This window comes from Antechinus flavipes, chromosome 6 (assembly GCF_016432865.1).
Source record: "Antechinus flavipes isolate AdamAnt ecotype Samford, QLD, Australia chromosome 6, AdamAnt_v2, whole genome shotgun sequence".
In the NCBI taxonomy this organism is placed as follows: Eukaryota; Metazoa; Chordata; class Mammalia; order Dasyuromorphia; family Dasyuridae; genus Antechinus; species Antechinus flavipes.
The window spans coordinates 164,355,585-164,375,130 of NC_067403.1; the positions used below are offsets into that span (position 1 = coordinate 164,355,585).

The following is a 19,546-nucleotide window of genomic DNA, read 5'->3' on the forward strand; positions in this document are numbered from 1 at the left end:
GGTATAGTGTGTCTGACTATGGATGATCAGACCAAAACAAGCTTGGAATCCTCTACCACAGATCAGGCACAGATAGTCTATTAAATATTTGGAGTGGAGATGGCTTTAAATTTCCACATCTTATGTTTCTTTTGAATGACCACAATTTTGCTTTGTTCACAGAGCTTTCTCTGATGGGGGCATGCAATGCTGGGCAGTCACCTGCCAGTGTCTTCCATGTCTCTCAGCTAAGTCCAAAGTTCTTCAGAGAGATCTTGAATGTCTATGTTTTTGTTCTTCTGACCTCCATGTGAGCACTTGCCTTATTTGAGTAAACAGAAGTAGAGCAAATAGAAAGCACATGAGAAAAGCTTCTAAAGCCCATTTAGAACTGTATCAAGGGAAGCAAATAGGGATTGGGAGAAAGGTTACTCCTGGAAACTCAGGATAAATTCAGGTAAATACTCTTGAAGCCTGACAACACTGAGGGAGGGCTGCTCCAGGGAAGCCAGAACAAATTCTAGTAACAGATTAAAAGGCTTTGGTTGATGGGAGTTGGGTCTGAATGACGCACGCTGAATGAAGATGCTCTAGGGATGCTACAAGACAAAGTCTGAAGTAAAATCCTGGTCCTGGTCTGGCAGAACAGAAGTTGGGAACAGGGTTGGTCCCCATAAGCCCTTTACAAGGAAGTAGTCACTGGCTGTGAATGTTCAGCTCACTGGTATTTACAAAAGAGTTAACTCAGAGATCACGCACCTACTGTGGTGCTACTTAGAAAGGCCTGAAAATACTGAGTTCTCTACCATTTAAGGACAGTCTGTCAGTAATGCAGCAAGTTCTGAGTGGAGATTTTGTAAATGAGATGGAGATTGAGATAAAGGCCAGGGACTAAGGCAGGGGGTGCGAACTAGTGGGAGCCATCATATCCATGATGACACTAGTCATAGCATTCAGGCTGCATAAGGGATCTAACAGGGTTTTGTCCAACCATTCAAAAGTAATGAAGAGGATGGAGTCTGGTCCTGACACAAAATCTCAAAGCAAGAATTGAGACTAGAAATAAGTAAACAGGAGAAAACTTAAAACATAATGAATAAACCCTATGAGTTGAGGAACCCAGGAAGTAAACCCAGAAGAATGTAATATCAGAAGTACAAAGTCTCAGGGGGAAAAATATTTGCGTCAAAAGGACTACAAAAGTGGGTGGGAGAAAAAAACTAATTGGTAGTAAAATGAACAACTCATGGATAAGAGAGCGTAGCTCAGAATAGAAAATAAATATCTTACCAAAATAGTAAATTCCTTAGAATAAAGCAAACCAAACTCAATGAAACAAAAAACAAAACAAAAAATATTAGAACAAAATAAGAGTTTAAAGATAGATGAGTAGTAAGGTAGCTTTTTAATTCTCAAAAATAATCACTATTACACAAAAATGAAAATAGGCCAAGGAGAGATCAGTGAAAAATCATCAGGCTTCTGAAAATCATGACCAAATGACAAAATACAAAACAAAACCCAAACTACCCTCCAAAACCGAAACCTCAAATACAGATGCCACATTTCAAGAAATTATTAAAGAGTACCCAGATCTAGTAGAATCAGAGAGAAAAAAGAAAATAGAAAGAACTTACTTCAAAAGGATTAAATGATGTTGTGGTTCTTATTAGAAAATGGGATGAATAGCCCAGGTTCCCTCAGAATCAGAGGACTAGCTCTTTTCAGTGGTCACAAAGGGAGTTCAACTTAGAGGGGGACTAGATGTTTTGTTTGGTGTTTTGCTGTTTTATTCCTTTTAAGAGAAAAGGAAGGGAAAGGGCATATATTAAAGAAGAAATGAGGAGGAAGATGTTACAGTTGTTTTGCATAAGGCATCTAACTCTTATGTGAATCAGAAAAAAAGAGTGGAAGATAGTATTGAAACACATTAAACTTAACAGTGGGAAAAGAGGTGCAAAAGAGAAAGAAAGCATAGAGAAAGAATAAAAAGAAAACAAACTTTTACTTCAAAGGGTGGATCACATGGAGGAATTAGAAAAGAGAGAATGTCCAAGAATCAAAGAAAAGAGAGGATGGGCAAAAGATTGTAAGAATAGACACATGAGTCTGTCTTTGTCCCCATTTCCTTCTACATTGCAAAGTATGGGAGTAAAGAAGAAAAGGTAGATGAGGGCATGATGGAAATGCCGAATTAACAGGCAGAACCATAATCATGCATAGGATTAACTGGTAGAAAGAATTAGATATCAGAGCCCAACAATATGCTGCTTATATGGAACATACTTCAATATAAATACTTTCACAGAAGTAAAAGGAAGGAGAACAGAATTCTCATGTCTTTGTCAATTACAAGAAAAAAAAATCAGGGGTACCAATCATGATTTCAGACAAAAAGAATAACCTGGAAAGTGATATTATGCTTAAAAGAACCATAAATACTGAAATAAATAAGTGAAATAATATCAGTGCTTAACATATATGCACAAAATACCACAAAATGCACTAATACAATATGGACTAAATGCTTTATCACAAATTACCATAATACAAATACCATAAAGTGAAAAATTAATAGGGAGAAAGACAACATATAATAATACTTGGAGACCTCAATGTGTCCTTTTTATATCCAGATGAATCTAACAAAGAGATGGACAAGTTTAGATGCTGAGCAGAATTTTAGAAATTGAGTGGGGACAATCAATCAACCAATAAGCATTTATTAAGTACCCACTATGTGTCTGGCATGATGGTAGGTTTTGGGGATACAAAAAATAAGATAATCCCTCATTTCAAGAAGTTTCTCTTCTAATGAGAGAAACAATAAGTACCTATACAAGGATGCATAGAGAGGTGACTCCAAGAGCTTGGAAGACTTGGTACATCCTTTTGCATCTCAAGTCTCCAGGATAACTAAATAGACTAACTAGTAGTTACTACTAGTAACTACTAATAGTAACTTATTAACTACTAATACTAGTAACTAGTAGAGAAAGTGCTAATTTGCATTCGAAGAATTTATTCATTTGGAACTCCCTACAAAAAATGAAATCCCAGGCCCAGTTCCTACTTCAATAGATGTATGTGTATTTATAAATACATATAAATATGCTAGTTTGTGGGATTGGGAAGGGCTTTATGGAGAAAGCAGTGCTTGGCTGTGTCTTGGAGAAAGAGAAGCATTCTAAAAAGGAAGAGGTCAAAGAGAAAGCATCCCAAAAGCTTAGGAGATACTAAGGTAAAAAAACAGACATGGGAGAAGATTTGAGTAAGGAAAAAAGAGAAAATCAGGTTGAGATGGTCTTAATATTGTCAATTACATTATTGTGAATCATATAAATATATTGCAATTATTAATATTATTGATATTATAATTATTAATATTATTGTTATTAATAATATTTTAATAATATTATTGCAAATCATTTTTCAGTCTTGTCTGCCTCTTCATGACTCCCGGTTTTCTTGGCAAAGATGCTGAAGTAAAATGCTATTTCCTTTTCCAGCTTATTTTATAAATGGAAAAAATGAGGCACACAAGGTAAGTGACCTGCCTAGGATCCATATAGCTGTTAAGTGTCTAATGTTAGATTTGAACTCAGGAAGATGATTCTTCCTGACTCCAAGGCCTGGCATTCCATCCTCTGTGTCATCTATGTAAAACTAAAATCTCATACTATGTGTGACAGAAAAATGCTAGCAGCTTTTCCTTTAAGATCAGGGGCAAAGGAACAGATATCCCTTTTTACCACTATTATTTGACCGAGTTCTAAAAATGATAGCTCCAACAATGTCAAGAAATGAAACAGAAGGAAAATGCATTGGCAAAAAATAAACACAGTGACCACTTTTTGGATGACCTGATGGTTTACTGGGAGAACCCTAAAGACTCAACAAGCTATAACTCCAGTAAATAAATAAGATAATAAATCAACAAAAACATCAGTTTTCTTTTATATTACCAATAAAATCCAGTAGGAAGAGAAAGAAAAAGAAAATCCATTCAAAACAATCAGACAGAGTATTAAATAAATGACAGTCCACCAACCAAATATACTTACAAGAATTGCAACCATACCTCACAAAATATCCTTTATAGAAATAAAAATACTGGGATAAGGATTCACTTTCTAATAAGGAAAAAAAAAAAAGCTTGGATAAACTAGAAAGAAAGCAGTCTGGCACCAGCAGAAATTAGTTTTAGGCCAAAAAAAAAAAATCACATTATCTACCACAATAAGCTTCAAATGAATATTGTGTTGTTCAATTACTTTGGTCATGTCCCAACTCTTCATGACCCCATTTTCGGTTTTCTTGGCAAAGATACTGGAGAAGAGTGGTTTACCATTTCTTTCTCCAGTTTATTTTGCAGATGAGGAAGCTGACGTAAACAGGGGTAACTTCCATTTAGCAAGTGTCTTAGACCTGATTTGAAATCAGATCTTTCTGATTCCAGGCCCAGCTTAGCTTCTCCCTCGATATAAAAAACATTATAAAAGATAAATTAGAAAAGCAAGGAAGAAGATATATTCCTTAACTATGGCTAGTTGTGTCCCAATAAAGAGATAGAGAAAGAATCATAGAAAAAAAATAGACAATATATATTTTTTTTCCCAAAACAAAATTAATGCAGGAAGATTTACAAGTAAAATTGAGAAATGGGGGAGGTGAGAAGAGAGGAAAAGGAATTTTTTTTTTTTAAAGTTAACAGCAAATTTACTTTACAAATATCTCATATCCATGACATTCAGGAGAACTTTACAAAATTTAAAAATCAATAAACATTTCTCAATAGATAAATGGTCAAATAGCAACATGCAATTATCAAAAAAAAGAAAAACTATGAATAAATATATGAAAAAAATACTTCAAATAAGAAAAATTCAATTTATACAGACCTGAGGTTCTACCTCATTCCCGTTGGATTGTCAAAGATGACAAAAAGCTGGAATAGCATAAGAATGATGAAAGGGTCATATTCAGTGAAATCTGTAGGACTCAGTAAACTAACACAGGGTGAGGTGAACAGAATGAAGAGGACAATTTACATAGTGATGATAACATTGTGAAGGAAAATTAACTTGGCAATACTTAAGAATTCTAATCAATGTAATGACCAATCCTGATTCTAGAAGTCTAAGTAAGAATGACTCACCCTTTTTACCTCTTGGCAGATACAGGAAGAACTAGGGATGCAGAATGAAACACAAGTTTTTACAGACATGGTCAATATGTGGATTTTGTAAGTATAAATATATTTTTGTAATGAGAGAACTTCTACTTTTGTGGAAGGAGGTAGAATTACAGGGAAAATGAAGTTCAGTGATACAAAAAAAGAAAAGAAGAAATCAATAGAATTTCAAAAAATGCAAATAAAAAAAAAAGGAAATCCAGCTAGAGCACAGACAAGCAGGGAAATGTTAGAACTATTGTGTTAAATTTAATATGTATTTTTAAAACTATATTATGGTTTCTTGTCACAAAAGTCTGTTTTGTAAAGAAAGATTTATGTTTGTTGAAGTCTGTGAAGTCCAAATAATTTTTTTTTAAAGAAAAGGAAGTAGTGATAATAATGAGCTCCCATAGATGCATTAAGAGGTTGTGTCAGAAGAACTTTATTGTCTTTCTTCATGGGATTTCATTCAATCCAGAGAATGGCATGGCACAGCGGTATGCACAAAATTTTTAAAAAGCATTTGGCAAAATTTTTCTGTGGAAAAGAAGGAAAGGTGTGACCAGTTTGTTGAATCTGAATCAATAGATTGGCTGGACTCAAAGAATAGTCACTGATGGTATGCTGTCTACTTGGAAGGAGGACTTTAGTGGTATGCTCCAAAGATCTGTACCTAGCCTAGTGACATTAGACATTTTTATAGTTCCTTGAATCAAAGCATAGATTCATAGGAGATATGGAGTCAGGAAGTCTTATCTTCCTGACTTCAAATATAGCCTCAGACAGCTACTAGCTAGTTGACCTTGTTCAAGTCACTTAACCTTGTTTGCCTCAGTTTCCTCATCTGGAAAATCAAGTGAAGAAGGAAATGGCAAACCACTCCTATATCTTTGCTAAAACAACCCCAATTGGGAATACAAAAAGTCAGACAGGATTGAAAATGACTGAACAACAAACACCATGATGTGTCTCCCCGCTTCTACAAATTTGGGGTTTAGGAGGATACAGCACACAACATTCTCCCACTGGTACATAAATTCACTTCATAAATTCCTCTGAAGATTTTATGGGAACTCAAAGGCCAATTTACAGATTTGCATTTTTTAAAAATTTATGTAAAGATAATGAAACTTTTCTAAACAGTTAAAAAGTGGGTTTTGTAAGTCAGAGTATCGAATCTTTTGTGAGTTTTAAAACCAACCACATTTATCAGATAGTTTCCCTATTCTTTCATGAATCTACTTTGTTTAAATGGCTTCCCTCCCTTTAACTTCTTTCTCTTTTCTTCAGTGGAAAAGTGATGATTGTCATAAAGAAAGATCAGCTACAGAGAGAGGATCATAATCAAAAGCAGGCACTTTGTTTAACACTACAAGGCACACATGGAGCTAAGCACATACATAAGCAGAAAGGTATAATCTCTGCCCTCAAAAATTTGACATTTTAATGGATAAAGACAACACACAAAAGCAATTATGATTATTCATGAAATGAAATCTTTTCAATCTAGTTGAAACCTGAATGAAAATATTAAGGAAGTTGTTCTAGTGAAAATTTAAAAATACAGGAGTTGTTTAGAATTATGCCATAAGAAAAGTTCTCAATGGCTTTAGAGCCAGAAGACCTAGGTTCAAATCCAGCCTCAACACTTCTGTGACTTTGGACAACATGGTTCTCTTTTGATTTCCTCACCAGTAAAATAGATGACTTGGATCAGAGGAGGTCTCTTCCACCTCTCAATCTATGTTATTATGATGGACAAATTGCAAGTTTGGGGTATTTGGGGAAATGCAAGATTTCCATGGGAGAATTTAAAAATAAGAAAAGCTAAAACACAGACACATATATCCAGCTATCATGATAATATTGGGAAAGAACAACTCTTAATAAGCATTAAAAGAATGCTTCCTCATTTACTTTCAAATGAACAAACATCAAGGAAAAACTGGAAAAACCAGCTTCATGACCACTGCCGATATCCCTGCTGCTCTCGTGCTTGGTAATAGAGTATACTTCCCTTAGAAGTAAAAGCATTCTTAAGCTGGATGTATCAAAAAAAAAAAAAAGTGGGTTTCTTACTTTTGGCTGCCTAAAAATTTGAAGGAATCATATCTGGTTATCACATTCTTGTGAATATGAGAAAAGAAAGATAAGAATAACCTCAAAGCTCAAGTAAAGTAAAAAGCAACAGTATGAAAAAGATTTATGGGATTTGGAGCACAAGGGACCTAGGAAATGATCTAGCTCAATGCTCTCTCATTTTTACAGATGAGATCCCAAGGATGGGAGGTGATTTTTCTGGTCTCCCAGGTCAGAAGGAGCAGAACCAGGTGTTCCAACTCCAGCTCTAGAGTCCCCATTACGTCCCATTCTGGAGTTTGCATCTACTTTCAAGGTTCAACAAGACAGACTATTCTATTCTCTTATAAGGTTTAAGATGGTATCTCAGCTAGATTCCCTTTATTTCTACTCCAGGTGGCCATGCAGGAGGAAGGACTCAGTGACCTTTGCAGCAGGAATGTGCCTGGTGCCTGGCACCTAGGAAAAACAAAATGATGATTGGTTCCTCTCAGATTTCTCAGGGAAATGATGCCAAAGTCTCTAAGCAAAATGCTAAAGTAAACATCATATACTAAATGCAACTCCTGGAGCACAGAACAGGATGTACATCAGAACTTCTGTTCTTAAGAAGAGAGCAAGGAAGGATGACTGCTTCCCCAGGAAGCAGCAAGAAATACCTAGAATAGCAGACAGCTGGACTCAATGCGTGGGCATTTATTTCTAAATATTTTTCTTTTAAATTTTATTTTTAATTATGGACTAAAACAAGCATTTTCATAATAGTATAATAAAAAAGATGATTGCACATGAAATGCAAATCCACTATGTACAACTTGTTATTTCTTTCAAATATACAACAAAATAATCATGTAAATATTTTTCTTTCTTCCTATTTATTAATATTCTGAATAAAACTCTCAAGTCTTAGTTGAAACGTGGAGGTATTCTGTGTGTATATGTATGTATAAATATATATGAAATATATTCTGTATATATTCTATATTATATATGTAATATGTATTCTGAGTATATTATCTTTAATATTTCCTTTAAAAAATACATCATGGACATTAAGACAATGTTTTTTAGCAAAGACCTCCTAGTTGCTCTGAATTATTTTATTTGGCCTAAAATATGTAAAAAATTAAGAGAATAGGGGCAGCAAGATGGCACAGTGAATAGAGCACCGGCCTTAAGCCAGTCAACTTGAGAATTATTCAGTACAGCCCAGTTCTAGCTCTCAATGGAGGAAAATGTTCAGAATCAATCCTCCCCAAGAAGAGTTAATCAGAAGCTCAGTGAGCACACTCAGTGAAAAAAAATGCGCATCCTCTATTCTTGTGAAGAAAGAAGAGGGAGAAGGAAAAACACTGGTTGGCAAAATGTTTCACAGGAAAAGCAGAAAACTGCTTTCAGTGCATTCCCAGGCTAGGACCGTAACCTCCTCCACACACAAAAATGACACTGTCTGGGGAAGTCTTCAGCTGGAGTTTTTAAAAGCTTCCCACAGAGTTGGGGAAACATGTCTCAGGCCCCAAGTGAGAAAACTCCACAGAAATAGCTGCCTGTTTCTCCCTTTCTGTTTATACTTTCTGGAGATGCTTATACTTTGTCTGGATAACATAAGGATCTAGAGATTTAAGAAGCGTTGTACATTTCCCCTCCAACTAAGATAGACAACTTGGAATTCTTCTGAGATATTGGTCCCCAGTAAGTAAAAGATCATGCCTTTCAGAAGCTAATTTTTTAGGAGATTCTAAGATCTGCTGCCAAGAACACCAGAGTTACCTTTGACAAACAACTTCTCTAATTTTATGCTATATTTCTATGTTTCTCCCCATTGGCACCCGTGCTTCTTGAACTGTTTTATGTCTTTAACAACAAGTCTGATGTCTGGCACATAGTAAAAACTTAATAAAGACTTCCTCAATTGAATTTATGTGATTTGCTCAGGGTCACAGACCTAGTAAATGTTTGAGGCCAAATTTGAATTCAGGTCCTCCTGACTTCAGGGGCAGTGTTCTATCCACTGAGCAATCCAGTAGCCCCTTTGGGTTGAACTTTGAAGAAAGGGCTTACAATCTCCTCCTTTAGTGGGCAAGCACTGATTTTGTTCAACTTGTCTGGGGCTGGAGAGCACTAAGTACACTACTACTTGCAGAATGGAGATGTTCTATTTGATATTAATTTGAAAAAATTATTCTAATTATGTTAGATTATATTATAGCCTATATAGTATCTATATATATCTAACATAGTATCTCTCTATATCTATATATAACATATGTAGTATCTATATATACTATATGTAGTATCTATATATACTTTATGTAACATATACCACATATATAATATAAGCATATTATTTATATTTATATACATAGTATATATAGAGTAATATACTGTGGGAGGTAGGGAGGACCTATACCTGTTCCATACTCTATGTGACACATGATTATGAAGATGAAAGAAAAGGGACAAAATCAGTTAAAAAGTGTCAAGTTTGGAGTCCAACCTTTTTTTCTTCCCCTGCCCAGTCTTCTCATCCTGTTATTTCAGTGAGGTTTATGAAATCGAGTCTCTGGGAAGTCCTGCCAAATGGCAGAATCTTCAAGGACAGAATCAGGATGTACTGCATTTTTGTCACACATGAACCAGCCTGATTTATAACACCAGGAGATTATTTGAGGTTTTTTGGGTTTTTTTTTTTGACTGTAGTAATTCATGAAACTACCCATTCATATATAAAAGGGTTCTGATTTGCCTTATGGAGGGAATACTCACACAAATTAAATTATGGAACTCTGAAGTATTCATTCATGAAACTGCCCTATAGAGGTACTTTATTACAAAGAAATCCGACAGAATTATCCCCTGTCCCACTTCTCTATGTCAGTTTCTGTTTCCTGGAATGATTTCCTTTCTCCTTTTTTGCCTACTTAATTTTCTCCTCATCCTTTAAAGTCCAATTGAAGCCATTCCTGATTCTTTTAATAACAATCTTCCCCTCATTTGTCCCATGGGTAGGACTATGGACCTCTTCAAAATCCAAGAGTTATTTGTATTTAACATTCTCCCACCAAATGAAAATTCCATAAGGGCAAAGGGTCTTATTCAAATTTGGGAACTAATATAATAATACTCTCACACAGGAGATGTTGGAAAGTTTTGACAAAGGTGACTTGGTTTTTTAAGAATTCTAAGTAACAAGGTAGCCAAAGGGAAGAGTCTATGCAACTGTGGCAGTTTGCAAGAACTGGGCCTTAGTATTTTAGAATACTAATCAGGACTGAGACTCAGTATTTTAGAATATTAATCAGTAAGCTATTATACTATCAGTAAACTATTAGACCCTCCCATTAATTTGCTGGATTGTCCCTAACCAGCCCTGGGTGTTTGGGCCCCTCTGAAAGGCAGAGTTGAGATCTTGAGAAGACTTTGGAAATTAAAAAAAACACACACAAAAAACTATGGCAGCATGGTCAGTGAAGAGTTAGAGGCTACTAGTTGACAGAGAACAGAGGAACCAGGTTGAGGTCGAGAAAACCTGAATTCAAACAACTGATATCAGATTTAGAACAAACACAGGAAGAATATTGCTTCGTTCTCAAGGAAGGCAGATGATCATAATAGATGAGTACCTGCCTGCAAGAAAGAAGACTTAATTAATAGATTAATCCAAAATGTCACTCTTCTACATTGTCTGGACGGACTAGATATAATCAACTTCTGGGACTCTCACGCTGGAAATGGAGCAAATTTTTACCTTAAAAATAATTAATTCTAGCCCCAAATACTTACTAGCTGTGTGACTCTAGACAAGTCACTTCACCTATTTATCTTGATTTCTCCACCTAGAGCTCCTACTTCCCAGGGTGTTTGTAAGAATCAAAGAGAATCTTATTTGTAAAATGCCTGGCACATAATAGTTCTAAATAAATGCTAGCTATTGTAATTGTAATTATCATTAGATGAAGTGAATACACTTCAACTCTCTGGATCACAGTATGTGAAATGAAGTGGCTTTTAATTTATAATCTATGACTATTTTTATTAAGATATTGAATATTTTAAAATATACTAAAATAATTTATGACTAACTTTTTACTAAGATATTGAGTATTTAAAACATTGTTAGATGGAGGATATTGTTCAAAATTTGTCAATTTTTTTTGTTTTGAGTGTGTGCATACATCAAAATACATACCACCTCACACCTTATACTAAATTGTTTGGGTAGGAAACAATCCTTTACAGTTTCTTCACTTCTGAAGTCTTGCTAAATGGTTCTCTTATTCTGATTCAGAAATAAGTAAGTCTCTCTTAGATATTGAAGGGAGGCAACTAGGTGGTTCAGTGGATAGAGCTGGGCCTGAGTTTATACCTGGCCTCACTAGCTGTGTCACACTTAATTTTCTTTGCCTCAGTTTCCTCAGGTATAAAATGAGCTGGAGAAAGAAAAGAAATTTCCTCTAGTATCTCTGCCAGGAAAATTCCACTTAGGGTTATGAAGAATTGGACATGAACTTAAACAACAATAAAAGACTGATAGCCAAATTAAACTCTGATGGACCTTTATCCAGTAGTATAAATATCTGAGAAAATCTGTTTTCACAGACTGAGTTCAATCTATGCAAACTCTGAAGAGGAAAATATTCGATCCTTCCTGGTAAATAGCCATTTCCTTCTTTGGACATACCATAGTAGCATTCCTATGGAACCTTAACTATGCAGGATTTAAATTTTCTTCAGTAGGCAAGGAAATATAAACCCATTCTCCAAGCTAAAATCAGAAGTATGAATAGGGATTATTTTTAGGGTAAACATATGCTCTATTCCCAGTGTGAGAATCCCAGAAGACAATTATGTCATCTCTGTCCTGACAAAGTAGAAAAGTGTCATTTTGGATAACGATTGTCTGCACCAACAGGGATCCACCAAGGCAAGCTATCTGGGTAGGAAGGAAGGCAGCAGTCATTGCCAGTGGCCTTGATGAAGAGACCCACCTGTCTTTTGTTATTAGGTTACATATAAGCAGCACAGAAAAGCAGCCAAGCTTCTGAGCAGCTGCTGTTTAGGCTGGCATATTACTGCAGCAGGAGAGTATCTATGATGAAAGGAGGAAGAGAAAGAGAAAGAGAGAAGGGCATTCTTTGCACTTGTATTCTCCAGAGTTTTCTACATCCCTGGGAAATCTTGCAAATCTTGTGTGGAGGGCCATGCTACAAGCTTGCCCAAAGTCTTGGGCACTCTGATTTTATTGTTATAAGGTCAGTAACAGCTGTGCTGTTTTCCTGGAGTGGCAGAGCCCAGCAATGAGAGCTCACAGGCTTCTCATAATGGACTGGGAGGCAACAAACACATGATGTCTTGGTTCTTTCTGGGAGAAAGTAATCAGGTGGGAATTAGAGTCCTGTGTGCTTTAGAAGTACTCAGGTAGCTCCTATACACTTCGACTATGCCAGCTAAGCTGGTTTCTCTCTACCTTCTATAATGCTGCATAGTTATAAGGTTATCTCCTCTTCATTCCTTCTTTTCCTCAAGTCTCAGGATCACTGCAAGGAATGCTAAGATACTGTTCATGCATATAAATAAAGGCTAAGAATGACAAGATTAGTAGTGTTCTAATATTGCTCCCAAATGGCCTCCAATTCCATGGGGGGGAAGGATTTAGGACTGTGAATCTAGAATTGAAAGGGACTTTAAGTGTAGGTAATCCAAACTTTAAATTTACAGAGAAAGACAAAGACCCAAACACTCATTAAGACTTGCCCATGATCATACAATGATTGTTAAAGGTTTCCAAGTATTTCCAACTCCAAATCTAGAAGTCCATCAATGATACCATAATTCCTTTCTACATCAGTCCACTTGTGGTCTGTGTCTGAACTCAGGCAGAAGGCAGATGGACCAATGAATATTTCTGCAGAGTGGTAAAAGGAGCCACTCAAAGTTAGTTCATTGAGAATGTAGGGATAGTTATTCAGCATACATGTGAGCAGCTCATAGTTGTCCCCACTTTGACAATGAGTGTCCTTCAATGCTCAATAAGAGGCAATCTAATATACTAAACAAATATACAGGAGTTCATATGCAACAGCCAGTTGTGTGAGTATGCCCTTATCTCCTATTCCATGAGCAGATGTCATCACATGGCTTGGAACTTGCTAGCCTTGCTAAATGTTCTCTTAGTATTTGTCAGAAATGAGTAGGGGTCAACTAGATGATGATAGATGATACACAAATTATAAATTATAACGGACCTTCATCCAATAGTGATTCTACAAATATTTGAGAAAAAAATTTTAAAGCCACAGAATAATGGGAAGTAACCTTAGGTCATTCATTCAACCAACATGTTTTTATTAAGCTTTTACTTGCCGGTTACTATCCTTTCTGTTAAAGAGAAGCTAACATGGAAACAGTTTATATATGTATAAGATACATCCAAAGGTCAAGAAAGACATATGATTTGTCCAAGTTCATACAGATCCTGCTGCAGCTAAAAATTCTTCCATAATAGTCACTTCCCATTACATCCCTTTTGGACTGACCAAGACATAGCATGATTTAAAATGTTTAAGAAAAATCTGGAATACAAGATTTTGCAAGGGTAGATGCTGAAAACTATCTTTGCATGTATTTTGAAAAATAAAAAGCTATCATTATTAAAAAAAAATAAATGAAAATGTTCAGATTAGTGGGATTTTATATCCAAACACCAATGCCCTTCTGACATGGCTCCAGCTGTCTGTCTGGCTGTTAGAGAACAAGAGAGGTGGAATGTGACATTGGAGGGGGCTCTGGCTTCTTTAGGGCCTCTCTCTCATTCTTTCTTGTCTGCTTCAATTTCACGGTACTGTTCCCAAAGGGAAACAGAGAGCTGAGAACGGGAAAACTGGAGATCCCTGCCTTGGAAACCTTTGATATCTTTATATAGAATGTTAAAGCTGCAAGGTTCTTAGAGAGATTAACTAATCTCAAATATTCAAATAATAATAATAATCTCAAATATTCCTCATTGTAGATGAGGAGAATGAAATCTAGAATTGAAAAGATGTGCCCACGGAGGCACAAGAAAGTTAGGACAAAGAGTTAGCTAGATGGTTCAGTGAATAAGTCTATTGGTCAGGAGGACCTCAGACACTTAATACTTCCTAACTGTGTGACACTGGGCAAATCACTTAACCCCAATTGCCTGGGGGGGAGGGGAAGAAGTTAGGGCACAGGTAAAACTAGGATACCAGTCTTCTGATCCCCAGTTGGGTGTACAAAGTTCCACCAACAGGGCTGCCCTACTACAAAGCCATTATTGTATTCAATTTAAGAAGAACAAATTTGATCCTAGCACCAAGTATCAACATTGCCATAGCTGTTAAAGCAAAAGTCTGGAACACCCTTTCCTAGGAGTCAAAAGAATTATGCTTGAGGCTGATTTAGTTTGAAATAGATAAAGGAACAAGTAGGATGAGTGAGACTGGCAGGGTATTGTTGAGGAGGAATGAATAAGGAAGAATGGCTACTAAGTCTAGCCATTTTGAAAGGCTCAGCAGTCATACCTTACATAGCCAGTTCCGCTCCTCCCTCTCCCTTCACAATGAGTGAGGGAAGGCAAAGGATGGGGGAAGGAAAGAATTTGGAAATGAAAATAACAGAATTTAGCCTGGAGGGAGGGAAAATAATCCAGCACTTATTGTTTTCTGGATTTCTTATTGTTTTCTTGCAGTCACTGCAGGAGAAATAGAGGGGCATTTTATTTTAATCTTGCATCTTTCAAAAATTCAATCTTTTCATTTGTAAAGACTTAAGTGGTTTGTAATTGGATTTCATAGTCCTCAAGGCATTTAAGGCTTGGTCTAAAATAGGCATTTTAGACTTTAACCTACTCATTTGCACTTCCTTTTGAGGAAGAAAGAATTAGTGGATTCACCAATTTTTAGTATAAAAGTCAGTGTTTCTCTTAGCATGAAATGGAACTGGGAGCTCAATTCCTCTCTCACAATCCTAATCCTGTCAGGTAACTCTCAAGATTCTATTAATAGCACCATTACTTAAGCATTTGTGGGCAAAACCTTCAACTTCTTACTCGAACTCCACAAGTGATCAATTTCTAAATTATTTTTATTCTTAACTTTGTCTCTTCTGCTTTAATTATCCCTTTAAAAAATTCCAGCTTTTTTTTACTGATTGTTTTTTACATTATCCTCATCTCTGAGTACTTCTTTGCCTCCCCATTAAACCAATCCTTTGTAATAAAATTTAAGAGCCAGTTACCACATCAACTTTAAAGATACATTTGATATTCCATATTCATAATCCCTGACTCTTCTCTGAGCCAGGTTGGATCATCATGATTATACAACCCTTGGAGTTTTTATTTTTATTTTTTCCATTTTATTTTTTTCTTCCATAGTCATTGTGTATTTTGTTTTCCTGGTTCTGCTATCTTACTTTGCAACAATTACAGGAGAAATTAAAGAATCATAGATCAGAAAGGGACCTTTCAGGCCATTGAGTCCAAATCCTTTAAATTCAGGGAGGGCCAGGATTTTGCCAAAGATTACTTTGGTAACAAGATCAGAGGCAGGAACAGAACTCATCTCATTCTGGTTCCACTTGTATGCCATTATTTGCTTAACAACTCAATTGTGCCATCTGCTACAGTTTCAATTTTCTACAATGAGAAGTGTTGTCTCACAAGTCATTTATATGCCTAACAATGGGTTGACATCCACCCATGCTACTCCATTTTAAAAAAGAGTATAAATTTATGTTGATTTTTAGTATGGTTAGACCAGTTCATAACTCAACCATTATTTGGGTGGCCTTTCTTTCCACAACCTGCCAGAAAAATCTTTAATATCTATTGATCTCTTCAGTAGCTTTTCACTGTTGAACCAATGAAGTCCAAACCTGAATCTTGTCATTTTTGTTTACATCTCTCTTGAGTTACCGTTATCTCTACTCAGAGAGTCACCCCCTTATAAAAATGACCATCATTTCTCCCTTTGACTACTTCAACAATCTTCTAATTAGTCTCCCTACCTCAAGTCTCTTCTCTGTTTCAGTTGGCAAAATACTTTTTCTAAAGTGAACATAAAGTCACTCTCTTATTAATAACAAACTCCTGTGGTTTCTAATAACATCAGAATATATAAAATATGTTATATATAACTCCAGTTTTTGGCATTTAAATCCCATCATATCTTTTCCATCTTTTTAATACTTTACTTACTAGGATCCAGCTACTGGTCTTCTTGTTCCTCTCACATGAGCCTCCATATCTCTTGATTTTTATTTTTAAATTCAGTTCAAATTCAATTTTTGGCAAGACACTTTTACCAGTTTCCTCCTACTCCATTCTCCCTTCCTTCTAAAATTATGCCTTCCAATTTCCTTTAAGTCTCATCTTAGATTTTATCTTTTACAAGAAACCTCTTGTGAACCCTCACAATGTTAGCATCTTCTGAGATTATCTCAAATTTCTTCTTCCTATCTTGTGTGCCTCTATTTCCATTTTGCCTCCCCCATTTGAATATGAGCTCTGATTTTGTACCCTTAGTGCTAACATGGGGCTTTTTACAAAACAAAGACTTAATAAAGGCTTTATAACAGACTGTGACACAGCCCCCTATCCCTTATCTCACCTTCTAAATTGTGAGCTACAAGTCTTAGAATCTCTGCAGTCCCTGGCACACAAATACAAAATTTACAAAGCTGGAGCAACAAAATGTAAACCTCTTCCATGTTTCTCAGATACCCATTCATTTTCTGCTATTTTCTATTGGACAGTTTAAATAGAAAGTACCCATGCTTTCTGTTTAGACTATGAACTATATGGAAATAAATGCTCAGATCTGGTGTTATAGAGCATGTTTTCAAGTCACAAATAATAGCTTATGACACAGTAAAATAGGTCATCTGACTTGTCTCAATGACTGACCTGGATTAACACACTGTTGGTTCAGCTGACTGGATCCAAGATCAATTGTTAAGATAAAATGCAGTAACTACATTGAGTTACATGGTCCTGGTGACTGGGATCTCTTTCTTGATTTAAGAAATACATTTAATTTTAGTCATTAAAGCAAACACCAAGAAAATTCCAGTGTAGATCACTTCAGTTCGGTGAGGAAAATCACACAATATTTGTAAAATGAGATCTCTAAGTGGGTGTGCTTAAGCTGTGAGCTTTTTCATTTGGAAAAAATATTTTGGAAAGAGCCATCTGCAACCAAAGAGATAACTATGGAAACTGAATGTGGATCAAAGTATAGTATTTTCACATCTGTTGTTTTGTTTGTTTGCTTTTTTTTCCCTTTCTCATGCCTTTTCCCCTTTTGATCTGATTATTGTTGTACAGCATGACAAATATAGAAATATGTTTAGAAGAATTGCACATGTTTCATCTATATTGGATTGCTTACTGTTTAGGGGAGGTAGGCCAGGGGAGGAATAGAGAAAATTTGCAACACAAGGTTTTGCAAAGGTCAATGTTGAATACTATCTTTGCATGTATTTGGAAAAACAAAAAATATACAAAAAAAAATATTTTGGACCACTAGACCTGGAACCAGAAGTATTCCAGTTCAAATTCAGCCTCAGCTACTTACTAGTCTGGGCAAGTAACTTAATCTCAATTGCTTCAAAAAACCCAACCAACCAAAAAATATATATATTTTGATAATTATATTTCCATAGAACTGGTTTTCTTTGCAATCCTATATATTTTATTTTATGCATTTAGCAATGTTCTGGGAAAAGATCCATTGCTTTCACCAAGCTGCCAAAATGCCTCATGACTCAAAAGAGGTTAATCCTTGCTCAAAGGTCTCTTTTAATGTTAACATTTTGTATTTCTAAGTATTTGTTGAATATTTTTTTCTCCCTAAAACCTATAGAGGACCAGCAAGGAAAAAAATGCCTTTGATACCTTAGACTCCCTTTCCCATAGCAGAAGTTTTCTGCAGAAATCCTGAAATTCTAACCTCTTCACACTGAGCAACTTTGATGTTGAATGATCCATATTATATACATTTCTATTTAGAAATGTATATAGTATGGATGTGTGAAGGGATCTCAGAAGTCATCTAAACTCCTAATGAAACACCTCCTTTTTCAGAAAATGAAACAGACCCAGAAAGATTAAACAATCCAGTAAAGGTCACATAGATAAGAATTTGAACTTGGGTTTTCTGAATCTAAATCTAGCACTCTTTAGCACTCACTGAATCCAAGTGTCTCAAGACTCCAGACCCACAATCTTCTGAACTGAAGCATTGTAGCTCTTTTTAGTTCTAAGTGAGCAATAACTATTGAAAGGCTCACGGGGCTATGTGACAATCTCCTTGGGCTAGCCCAATATTCAGTGTCTTAAAACTAACATGCCTTTTACTGGCCTCAGAGATTTTCCTTGTATTTCTGAGCCTCAGCTCTAATCAAAAGTCCTTTTCTAATTTTCCTTAATCTTTTAAGGAAAGTGTCTTCCCTTTGCTAATTCTCTCCAATTTATCCTATGTCTGGTTGGTTCATAGTCACTGGTTTGATATCTCTCCATCAGCCTGAAAGCTTCTTGAAGACAGAAACTATTTTTTTCCTTTCTTTGTATCCATAGTGCTCAACACATATTAAATTCACATTGACATATTTGTTGGACATTTTCTTATACCCTCAGAATTCTGGCCTCCTCATTCTAATCCCATGGTCTGAATTCTGACCCCATTTCTTGTTAATCTTCTCCACCAATCAATCATGGAACTCTTCCTGAGGTGCAACCAATAATATCCCTTTGGGTTTCTTACCAGTTCCTCAAAATCGGTTGGATTTCTCCATCTGTCGCTATCCTGTGCTGGAAATCACAGCTGAAAGACCTTGGGTTGCAAGGGGGAGAAACTTCAGGCTTCTGGTCTGCATCAGCATTCCTGGCAAAATAAGAAAAATAAGAGGCTACTTAAGTGTTGAGAATAAGACATAGAAGCAACAGAGCTCGAGGAACATTATTTGTTTTAAGCTTATATACTGAAACTTATTATATGGTGTAGAGAAGAAAAAGCCATTGCTTTTGGAATTGTTTCCCCCTCCCCCCCAACCTCTCCAAATTATTAAATTAGACATACTCTTTGAAAAAAGCAATAGCACTTCTATGTTCCCAAGAAATTAGAGAAATAGGAAAAGGAGCCACAAGTACAAAGATATTTATAGCAGTTTTTTTTGTGGTAATGAAGAACTAGAAACAAAGAGGATGACCATCCATCAGGGAATAGGTGAAATAATTAGCATTTATGAATGTGATAGCATGCAAGGTGCTTGTAATTAAGAAGATGGTTTCAG

The 19,546-nt window shown here is 35.8% G+C and overlaps 1 protein-coding gene across 4 annotated transcripts in view; it reads right to left on the minus strand.

The window, feature by feature from the left end:
* SHROOM3 (shroom family member 3) overlaps positions 1-19,546 on the minus strand; it is a 232,504-nt gene that overhangs the window by 49,642 nt on the left and 163,316 nt on the right. For all 4 annotated transcript variants that reach the window (XR_007948130.1, XM_051965075.1, XM_051965073.1 and 1 more), the window contains one exon: positions 19,018-19,137. The gene's annotated coding sequence lies outside the window, so the exon portion shown is untranslated. The remainder of the gene's footprint in view (positions 1-19,017; positions 19,138-19,546) is intronic.